Source organism: Plectropomus leopardus, chromosome 1 (genome assembly GCF_026936395.1).
Source record: "Plectropomus leopardus strain MGB_pleo_1.0 chromosome 1, ASM2693639v1, whole genome shotgun sequence".
In the NCBI taxonomy this organism is placed as follows: Eukaryota; Metazoa; Chordata; class Actinopteri; order Perciformes; family Serranidae; genus Plectropomus; species Plectropomus leopardus.
The window spans coordinates 43,772,720-43,784,785 of NC_142176.1; the positions used below are offsets into that span (position 1 = coordinate 43,772,720).

At 43.9% G+C, this 12,066-nt stretch overlaps 1 pseudogene; it reads left to right on the top strand.

The window, feature by feature from the left end:
* The first annotated feature begins 714 nt into the window (after positions 1–714).
* LOC148190484 (uncharacterized) lies at positions 715–11,146 on the top strand (annotated as a pseudogene).
* Positions 11,147–12,066: the final 920 nt, after the last annotated feature.

Genomic DNA, 12,066 nt, shown 5'->3' on the forward strand with positions numbered 1-12,066 from the left:
CCTTGGTGATGAGATGTTTTAGGTATAGCGCCAGGTCATAAGAAACAACACCTCAAAAAGGTCATGACCGAGGCATGGTGGTAAGCCTGGCTGAGCAACATGAAAGTAAGTGAGGTCATTAAAGAGAGAGTCAAATTTGATTCCAAATTGTACATTTGATTCATCATCTTTGTTCTGTAAATGTTCATTGTAAGACTGTGGTGTCCTGGTCGGCGCTTTTGGAAAGAGGTTCTGACTGAAAAGTCTGTCTATCAATTTCACAGAATCTGCAAAGTGCACACTTCTGCTGAAATTTTCCACAAATCCCCAATGTTGTGTGGATCCAAGATTGTCACCAATGGCACACAATGTTCCTTTACGCACCTGACCATCAGGCATTGTAACACCGTTGATCTCAAGGTCCTTCAAGTCATTGACCAGCCTGCCAAAGACCAAGTCTTGGCCAAAGTACTTGAAATCCTGCTCCTCTACAAAGGAGCACAAGTTGCATTTGATCAGTCCTGGAGCGATTATGAGGCAACACATCTGCAAGGTTAAGATAGACTCCAAGGACTTTGTGTTTCTCTTTCCAGATCCTAGTGGATTCACCACTTCAAATGCATCCTGATAGAGGATTGCTTCCAATGACGAGGTCTCCGCTTTGAACAATGGATTGTCTGAAATAGTCCGACCATCCCAAACATCCTGAATGATGTCTTTGTTTTGGATGCTGGCATGGACTTGAAAGGTGCTGTTGCCTCACTGACTCAGGAGTGGAAGAGAAACCAAAGTGTCTTTGATGGGAACATATTGAGCAAAGCATTCTTTACCAGACTCATTTTGTCCCAGCCTTATGGGCACTGGCCCTAAATAGTTAAAAGCTCCTCTTAAATAGAGTTTTTTCGTCTCTGGTCGGTTTTCAAAGCATTAGTATTGGTTTCCAACAGATCTTCATTTTTAGCATCAATCACTTTCTTAACATCAGCTTCTGGTAACCCAAGAGTCACTAACTTTTCATTGAGTTTGTAAAGCAAGTGAGACTGATTGACATCATGTATGTCCTGAATATCTTCTATTATCATTTGAATGACAGAGGCTGGCAGAAGAAACTTTGCCTGCAACTTAAGGTAAAACAGTGACAGATTTTGCAAGAAAAGGGTTTCATCTGCAATCTCTGGGCAAACCTCTATTTCTTCAGCATCATCAAGAAAAGACTGGATAAGCCACCAGAGGGCTGGTCCTTTTCATTGATCTGTTGGGAGCTGCCTGGATTCACAACAGGTGCCTCTATTATGGAACCAAGTAGATTCCCTCAGTGCAGCTTTTATGATTTCTTGACAAATGTGATGTAAAAAGTGGATTTCACCGTAAATGTCTTCTCACACAATCTAAATGGGCAAGTAACCATTGCACCCTCTGTGATATGAGTCTTCAAATGCCTGAAAAAACTACTCAAACCGTCACACTGGACATCACAAAAATCAACATGACATATTAAACTTATGTCAGAACACACACTTTGTCCTTTTTCTTTCTGTCTGTGATGTCTATAAACATGGGACTTCAAAACCGTAACCTGTTTGAAAGCACTCTTACAATCAGGAAACCACATTTGTAAAGAGAGTTTGCAATGTTTCTGTGGAGTTTTATGTGCCTTAAAAATCCTGGAATATCATTGCTTACATGTGCACAAAACTGGCAGTGGAAATATGTTGGTAAGATGTTTAATCTTGTCAATCAATCAATATGTTTAAGCACTCAAGAAAAACCAATACAGGAGCTTGGTTCCTTATCACAGAAAAAGTGCACTACACAGTGCACTTGTCATTGTGAGGAGTGATGACCACAATGTCAGTACCATGTGTACTCACTCTGCCTCTAAAGTAGAGTCTGACACACTGAAACTGATGGGATGTTGGTGAACTTGCGCCTCTGTTTGAAGTGTCTTGGATAGCTGCTCACACAGGATCCACTAGGCCTGTGGGAAGACACAAACACAGAGGATAAAAAAACTTGACCAACATCACAGGACATTTACATAAGATTGGACAACACTGAACTGCAGTGTGTGTGTACTTACAGTCACTAAAAACACCACAGGCATTACATCCTGGGGAAAAAAAGGAACATGTTAATGAATGATCTGACAAAATCCAAAGATACCTAACCCCACTGAAATACATTGAAATAAGCAGACCCGGAAACGCACTCAGTATACAGTCATTTAATAACATTATCAGCGCTTATTAACGTCGATCTTGTTTACAAACATTGACACACTTCCGGTATGCTTTTCAAATTAAAAGCCCTCGCAACACGGGACTGAGTCGCCTCAATTGTTTCAACAAGGCTTTAAAATGGTAGAAATATTTCCGATATAAAAGGAATTCTTTCAAAGCTTCAAACAACAGCCATTTTATGGGTCTCATTTCATTTTAAGGGCAAATGCTATGAGGACCAATACCTTTCAGTGCTTCCCTGCCAACCCCACACTCTCTCCTGTCTCTCTCCTCTCTGTCTGTGTTTGTGTGTCTTGGTCAATGCGGACTACTTTTGCCAGGGTCCGACAATTGTCCTCACTTGACAGACAGTTTAGGGATAGACGATACGAAACTCATTGTGGGGGTGCAAAATAATCCTGACGTCTGTGACCCACAAAATAAGTATAAAGATGCAAAGTAATTGTCAAGCGGGCTGTGTTGCCCGGCGTTACAGTATAACGAGACGCGACGTGAATGAAGCGTCGAAGCCACTAGAAAGTCTGTCGCGAGTGTAAAAGCGTTAGCATAAAGCAGCTAGCTCTTATGCTAATAACTAGCATAAGGCTAAGCGGCTTCCCACATTCCATCGAACATAGCATAAGGCTCGCCTTTATGCTGGCTGTTGTCAACATTAGTCTGGTTCTTACCTGAATTGAAACTTCATTCGAGCAAGGAAGTGTCTCTGTCGGAGGTGAGCCAGGTTGGAGACCGAACGCCAAAGCAAAGGGGAGGAGGGAAATGCGTTCCTTGAGACTGGATTGGCTACACGGCTTTCAGCAGCTGTGACGTTGCAATTCATTACAGCATTCTGCTGTGGATTCAAATATCGGCGCGGTTGTCCACACAAGGCTCCCAGAATGCAATTTTCCTTGCAGCAAGTTGCTGTATTCCACAGAAACGGGAGTGGGCTGTAGAATTTCATCGTAAATATACAGCAATCGTTAACAGTGCAGCAGGAAACACAGTCTGGAGCGGTCTTGCACGTCGATATTTCAGGTGACGTTTCTCAGCTCCTGTTTGAAAAGAAAATGGCTGAATTGAAGGTGTCCTCAGAAATTTGTTGCATAATACATGAATACAGTCGAGCTTCAGAGTTTGATCTTTACCTTGGAGTTAGAGCAGCTGACAATATGATCTCACCTAAAGTTTTCAACAAACTCATTGTCTTCATTAACAGAATGAGTTGTCATGGAAACAAAGATGTTTCTGAGCCCTTTGAGGACTTCTCATTCATAGTGACACAAAGGTTGATATTGACATTGATCAAAAGATTTTAACCCTTTGAAACCTGGATCAATATAAGTTTTCTTGTGCTGCATTCAGATGCCTCTCACAAGATGTTTGACCCTTTTAAACCTGAGCTATTTGGTTTGACCAACTTGGCAAGAAATATCCCACAAAATTGCAAGTAAATAGTAAAAGGTGACACGAAAAATATTTTCAAGAAAGAGGGGAGGATTTTTTAAATTCATCCCAAAAAAAGGGAAAGATGTCAAGAAAACAATATTAAAGGTATAATAATTTCAAACTTAAAATTATATTACAAAAATTATAAATGCTATAAGATAAATACAATTTCTTTTCTTTCTTTTTTTTCTCCGGTCATTTTGTTGTTTGTTTTTGCTTTTTTAATTCTTTTTTTGTACATATTTTAAGGTAATTTCCTTGAAACTTATTTTTACTATTTTTTTTGCTTATTTTAGGACCATGTCTTTGTAATTTATTTGTTGTCCATCTCCAAATGTTTTTGAATGAAATCAAACCAGGTTTAGTCAGATTTGAAAGGGTTTTGTTGAGAAAACCAGCATTTTCCCAAAAGAGGTAATCCACCATCAACATGAAAAATCGACAATTTGAGGTTCTCATATTACACCTGTATGTGTGTTTATCACTGTGACTCTATCCACCTAATTATCCCATGATGCTCTTACATGTTGGAAGGTCACAGAAGGGTTACTGGCTGTCACCACTAACAGGCGGCACTGAGAGATGATCCCACCATCTCTGTCAGCCCCAAAGCCTGAGTATACTGCACCTAGTCAAAACACACACCAGGCGTGCAGCCAACTCTGATGGGATTTACACAAGAGTAGAAAAAAACCCACTGATGTCAAATCCTTCGTGAGCCAAATGTAATGTAAATGTAGGTTAAATATGAACATATCTGTCACACCTGGCACAAATGTTTCATGTTTTTTGTTCAGATCTAAATTCAGCTCAAAACGCTAAATGAAGGCTTATGTAATGTTATCATATTAATACACAGAATTTGATAAAGTGGCTGTAGATTTTAATCCTGGTCACACATTCCTGACACTCATAATGTACTCTGTCCTATCTTTACTGCCACATCTTAACTTAAACAAGCCCCCAGTTTGAATGCAGCAAATGTTTAATTCCCAAAGAAAAATGCTGGTTTGCAAGCACCTCACATGTGAATCAGTACAGCTGGCACTTATGGACCCAAAATGGTGGAGATAATTGAATATAATGAGGTGTGGTGTCTCTGCACCAGCAAAAAGCTGTATCACAACCTCAAAACATGCCGTTATTTCAGATCAGTAAAGTTTACATTTCACCATAACCTTGCAACCTCCAGACAGATTTAACAGGATTTTCCTGAACACACATCTCTGAGCAAACAAATACGTAGGAAAGTGTCTGCACCATCCATCCAAATATAAATAACCTATAATTGATACACAAAATTCACTAGTCCTGCTCCTCTGTTAGAGGAAAACATAATACTGGGCAGACATGCCTGTACATGTTTCCAAAAAACATTTAAGCAATTTGTCACAAGAGCCCGGTTTTTTCAGAGATTTTAGAACAGCTAAGGGCCACTGCTGGGCACAATGCAGAGCAGACTTTAAAGTTCATTCATTCATTCATTTTCTGTAACTGCTTGTCCTCTCAAGGGTCGCGGGGGCGCTGGAGCCAATCCCAGCTGTCATGGGGCGGAAGGCGAGGTACACCCTGGACAGGTTGCCAGACTGTCGCAGGGCCCAGACTTTCAAGTTGCGTTGTGCAATGTATCCACAGGATTCATTTCCGCTCTTCCATCCACTGTCTATAAGCAGCCGTGCAATGCATTCTGGTAGTCACGTTGCTTTTCAAGTTGAATCCACGCTACTTTTTGTAAATCAAGGGCATCCAGCATGATGCACCACCTCTGAAAACTTTTTGGCTTATTACTTAAGATTATTTTTCACTTAAAATGTTCACTTTCCACTTAAAACAACTTCCTGTGATGATGATGGAGCACAGTGTGCTCACATTAGGAGCTCTATACCCACAGAAATGCTGCAGTATATGGGAGTCCCAGTGCTAACAGGATGCCTAATTAGCATCTTAGTGAAACTAAGGTAGTTATCAACCTGCTGCGACAATTAACCACGCTCAGGCTACACACCCCGTCTGCCTCATATCTCATCTCATCATATCCCCACCTCTTTGTTCTGTGGGTGTCAAGTTTCTATTTATGGGATGGAGCCAACAGATGAGACTGGAAGGGGGGAGAGACACAGATCAGATACAGGGATGACTCACTGCTCATTGTTGTGAACAGGGAGCTCGTTCACTTATAAGCCAACCTGTTTGACACAGTAACGCCAAACTACTATGAAACATTGTACAGATGTGCCTCCTCTCTTCCTGGCACAGAGGATGAATGCACAAAATACAGATTTAAATGAATGTTTTATTCAGCTGTTGAGTGATTCATCAACTCTTCATAATAATTTAAAAGGCTGCACAGGAGAACATAAAGAATTTTTGAACTGTACACTAAAGTGGCTGGAAATTCAACCATCTAAAGTCCTGGTTTAATTTACAGTCAAGTGCATTTACTGCATCAGCTCACTTGTGCACTGATGAAAGGGTCAAGTAGGTGCTTATGATCAGGATGGAAACACAACTCACCAGCCAAGTCCTGCTATGTTTTGGCCGCTTTGAGCTTCCTCCTCAACCGGCCAGCAGGTTATAAACTGCAAACAGCCATGGTGTTTAACTGCAAGGGGTGGGGGGATTGATACCTAAAATATATGTATAATTTGCTGTACAGGGTACAGTTTGCTTGTGTACAGTGATTTGCTCCATAATAGTCTCAAACATTAGGGATGCATTACATTAAATTGCACACAATTGTAATTAAGTGTATTGTAAAGTTATAAAAGAATGGACTACATAAATATAATATAGAACCTGTGTATATGTCACCTGTGCATTTAATATGTAATATCAAACAACTTTATTGACATAAACAATAGGTGTTTTATTTTTTTAAAAATGAACAGAATAGAATGCCATGATGTCATAAAGCATTGCACCATTTAAACATAGAATCTAGTGACATCATCATTAAAGTCAATGATGTAATGTTCTAGAATGTTGGGAGTCTATATATTTGGCTGATTCGGTTTAGTTTTTTAGTTTGCGTACAGTTCAGAGACGATCGACAGTGAGATCAATCTCAGAGAAGATGACACTTGACACTTGCAGAATTCATTGCATCAACTTGACAGAGAGGAAGATGGAAACTCAAATGAATTTCTATCTCAATACACTGGAGGAGCAGGCTCGGTGCGAGCTCAATGACGAAGACGCATGCTCACCCAAGTCCAACTGAGGAGAGAGTCCTCCTGAAAATCCAGGAGGATGTTCTTGCAAACTTACAAGATCTCCAAGTCCACCCTTACTGCTCAGCTGCACAAACTCCAGGACAAATTCGGCCAAGCTGCAAGAGACCACCAGAGCAAACTTTGTCTCAGTTCTGAAGACAAAGTTTGAAATCCAGCTTCAGAAGGACTATGAGCGATGGCACCAAGAAAAGACCGCCCTCATTTCCTAGCTGGACAGAGTGCAAGAGACTTGTCTTGTCCAGCTGCAAATGATGGAAATGGACAACAAGAACTTTGTCACTGCTCTTAAGACTAAATTTGAAGATCAACTGCAGATTGACCGTCAACTTTGGCAGCAGGAGAGGATCTCCCTACAGCATGAGATGTCCACCAGGCTCAACAAAAGGACCATGACACTCTGGCAGCCGCTCTGAAGAAAGCAGAGGAAGACTTACAGAGTCAGAAAAACACATGGCAAGAGGAAAAAATGTCACTCCTCCAGGCCACTGCGAGCCTAAAAGAGACTCTGCAAGACAAGGAGCAGGCAGAGAGCTCCCTGACCTCCCAGCTAGAGGAGCTACAGAGCCAAATGAACAAGAAAATGTCAAGGCGACAACCCCCAAATTACCACAGAACACATTACACATTAGTTCTTGTATATTTGCAAGGATTAATCAAGGCCATTACACTTAACCCCCAGAAAGTGGATTTTTGGGGGTTAAGACTTGATTTTACATGGCAAATCCACTTTTCTGTGTAAAATAGAATATTTGGTCCTCACAATTATTATTGTTATTGGACTTCTGTGCCAGTCATGGATTGTCCATAAAAAACACCATGTTTGAGCATTGGGATGTTCATAATGTGTTCATATTCATAGTACCTGGTACCAGAGCTCCCTAGGCCAAAGATTGATGATCGATTTCGTATCCGAGTGGTCCTTGTTTAAAACCTCCATTGTGGAGGGGGCTGCTAAAAGCTGTGGTCAGAAGGTGATCTGTGCTTGTCGTGGCGGCAACCAAAGGAGGCCGTCAAGCTAAAGAAGGAGGCCTTCCAGGCTTTGCTTGCCTGGAGGTCTCCGGAAACAGTGGACAGGTACCAGTCGCCAAAGCAAAAATTCGGGTGTGGGAGGAGTTCGGGGAGGCCATGGAGGAGGACTTTTGGTCAGCCTCAAGGAAGTTCTGGCAAACTGTGAGAAGTCTCCCAAAGAAAAATAGGGCTTGTCTCAGGCTGTCCTCAGCAGGAGAGGCGAACTGCTGACCCAGGCTGGTGACATTGTCGAACTTTGGAAGGAACACTTTGAGGAACTCCTGAACCCTGCCTTCACGTTCTCCATGGAGGAGGCAGAGTCTGAAGACTTGGGGGAACCTTCATCCATATCCCTGGCAGAGGTCACTGAGGGAGTCAAAAAGCTCCTCGGTGGAAAGGCACCTGGTGTGGATGAGATTTGCCCTGAGATGCTAAAGGCTCTGGACATTGTAGGGCTGTCTTGGCTGACAAGCCTGTTCTGTGTCACATGGAGGTTGGGTACAGTGCCTGTGGAGTGGCAGACCGGGATGGTGGTCCCCTTTTTCAAAAAGGGGGACCGGAGGGTGTGCTCCAATTATCGGCGTATCACACTACTCAGCCTCCCAGGGAAAGTCTACTACAGGGTGCTGGAAAGAGGTTCTGTCAGACTGTCGAACCTCAGATTGAAGAGGAAAAATGTGGATTCAGTCCGGGCCGTGGAACAGTGGATCAGCTCTTCACCCTAGCGAGGCTGCTAGAGGGGTCGTGGGAGTTTACTCATCCAGTCTGCATGTACTTTGTGGACATGGAGAAGGCCTATGATCGCATCCCTTTGGGAGTCCTGTGAGGGGTACTGCAGGAGTACAGGGTACCGGGGCCGCTTTTGCGAGCCATTCGATCCCTGTATAACCAAAGTGGGAGCTGTGTCTGCATACTCGGTGTGAAGTCAAACACGTTCCCAGTAAGTGTTGGCCTACGCCAGGGTTGTCCCTTGTCTCCGATCCTGTTTTTGATTTTCATGGACAGGATCTCAAGGCGCAGCCAGGGGAGGAAGGGGTCTGGTTTGGGGACATCAGAATTGGGTTTCTGCATTTTGCAGATAATGTGGTTCTGTTGACTCCATCACACTGTGATCCTCAGCATGCACTGGGGTGGTTTGAAGCCGAGTGTGTGGCGGTCGGGATGCTAGTCAGCACCTCCAAATCTGAAGTCATGGTTCTCTGCCGGAAAACGGTGGACTGTTCCCTCTGGGTAGGGAGTGAGTTGCTACCCCAAGCAACGGACAGACGATTTGTTGCGGCATCTGCAGTGATGCCGGAGTTGCATCGGACTGTTGTGGTGGAGAAGGAGCTGAGCCGAAAGGTAAAGCTCGATTTACCGGTCCACCTATGTTCCAATCCTCACCTATGGTCATGAGCTCTGGGTAGTGACGGAAAGAATGAGATCGCGGATACAAGCGGCTGAAATTAGCTTCCTCCAGAGGGTGGCTTGGCTCAGCCTTACAGATATGGTGAGGAGCCCGGACATCTGGGAGGAGCTCAGAGTGGAGCCGCTGCTCTGGAGGGACGTGATAGGGAGGAACGGCCTGCCCAATCTAAACCCGAGTGGTGTGTTGTTATTGGACTTCTGTGCCAGTCATGGATTGTCCCTTAAAAACACCATGTTCGAGCATTGGGATGTTCATAAGCGTATCTGGTACCAGAGCTCCCTAGGCCGAAGATCGATGATCGATTTTGTAGTCGTATCATCTGATGCGGCCTCATGTCTTGGACACTCAGGTGAAGAGAGGATCGGAGCTGTCAACTGATCACCGCCTGGTGGTGAGTTGGATCAGGTGGCGGGGAAGGCTGCTGGACAGACCTGGTAAACCCTAGCATGTAGTGAGGATGAACTGGGAAGGTCTGGCGGAGGCCCCTGTCCATGAGATCTTCAACTCATACCTCCGGAGGAACTTTTTGTGCATCCCGGGGGAGGTTGGGGACATGGAATCAGAGTGGTACTTGTTCAAAACCTCCACTGTGGAGGCGGCTGCTAGAAGCTGTGGTCAGAAGGTCATCTGTGCTTGTCCTGGCAGCACCCGAAGGAGGCCGTCAAGCTAAATAAGGAGTCTCCGGAAACAGTGGACTGGTACCGGTTGGCCAGAAGTGCTGCAGCGGAAGAAGTCACCAAAGCAAAAACTCGGGTGTGGGAGGATTTCAGGGAGGCCATGGAGAAGCACTTTCGGTCGGCCTCAAGTAAGTTCTGGCAAACTGTGAGATGTCTCCGAAAGGGGAAGCAGGGATTGTCTCAGGCTGTCCTCAGCAGGAGAGGAGAACTGCCGACCCAGACTGGGGACAATGTCGAACTTTGGAAGGAACACTTTGAGGAACTCCTGAACCCTGCCTTCACGTCCTCCATGAAGAGGCAGAGTCTGAAGACTTGGGGGAACCTTCATCCATATCCCTGGCAGAGGTCGCTGAGGTAGTCAAAAAGGTCCTTGGTAGCAAGGCGCCTGGTGTGGATGAGATTTGCCCTGAGGTGCTAAAGGCTCTGGACATTGCAGGGCTGTCTTGGCTGACATGCCTGTTCAGTGTCACATGGAGGTCAGGTACAGTGCCTGTGGAGTGGCAGACCAGGGTGGTGGTCCCCTTTTTCAAAAAGGGGGACTGGAGGGTGTGCTCCAGTTATTGGGGTATCACACTCAGTCAGCACCTCCAAATCTGAGGCCATGGTTCTCTGCCGGAAAATGGTGGATTGTTTCCTCTGGGTGGGGAGTGAGTTGCTGCCCCAGTCGAAGGAGTTTAGGTATTTCGGGGTCTTGTTTACGAGTGAGGGTAGAATGGAGTGTGAGATGGACAGAAGGTTTGGTGTGGCACTCGCAGTGATGCGGAAGTTGCATTGGACTGTTGTGGTGAAGAAGAAGCTGAGCCAAAAGGCGAAGCTCTCGATTTACCAGTCTGTTCCAATGTTGTTCCAATGTTCCAATCTTCACCTATGGTCATGAGCTCTGGTTAGTGACTGAAAGAATGAGATTGCAGATACAAGCAGCCGAGATGAGCTTCCTCCGGAGCTTGGAGATCCTGGAGGAGCTCGGAGTATAGCCGCTGCTCCTTCGCGTCGAAAGGGGCCAGTTAAGGTTGTTCGGGCATCTGATCAGGATGCCTCCTGGGTGCCTCCCGCTGGAGGTGTTCTGGGCACGTCCTACTTGTAGGAGGCCCCGGGGCAGACCCAGAACACGCTGGAGGGATTACATATCTCGTCTGGCCTGGGAACACCTTGGGGTCCCCCAGGAGGAATTAAAAAGTGTTACTGGGGAGAGGGACGCCTGGAGTGCTCTGCTTAGCCTGTTGCCCCGGTGACCCGACCTTTGATAAGCGGATGAAAATGGATGGATGGATGGACAATTAGCATGTTTTCCCCTAAAAAAATAAATCTCCCCAAAAATATATTATGTTTGTGTGCCTGTTGTTGAAAAGTTGCACTACAGTCGTGTGTAATATTGTATATATTTTTTTTCAAAGTAACAAATGGGTTAAGCATCAATGACTTCTCATTTGCACCTGTACCCTGAAAATAAAAGTGTGACAACTATGTTTAGGTTCAAATATTGCTATTTTGTCTTCGGTAAATATGTTGGTCGTCCAAAGAAAATAATTATCTGTCAAAGGAGCTAAAGCTTTTAAGAAGAGGTAGGTTTATTTAACTGCAATTTTATGTTTTATGGCAAAGAAACACATTACAATATTTGAAAACACACTAAAGACAAATATATTTTTTAGAATTAAATATAATCAGTTGATGACTTGACCCATAGTGTCAGCTAATGGTGGTTCATGGACTTCATCAAATGGTTAACCAAAAGGTTAAAGGAGTAAAAGGGGGATATGCCTGAAAAGAAAATATATGTAAAAGGGGAGAGAAAAAAACTCTCAGAAACATTTGTTAGAAAAATACTCAAAATGCCTTGAAGTAGCATCAGTTTCAAATCTTTTGGTAAAAGTTAATTATCATTTTACTTTTTTTTACCATAGTAATTAATTATTATGATTTAAATCAGGTAATTTTGCTTCTAATAGCTCAACATTCATTAACTGGTTACTTAAAGGTTAATTTCTAAAGAGAACTAACAAAAACAGAATGATGTGCAATACAAAATCCCTTTCCTATTGGGAAACATAGTGTCCACCTCCAGTCTCTACCATCAGCTGGCCACTTTGGGA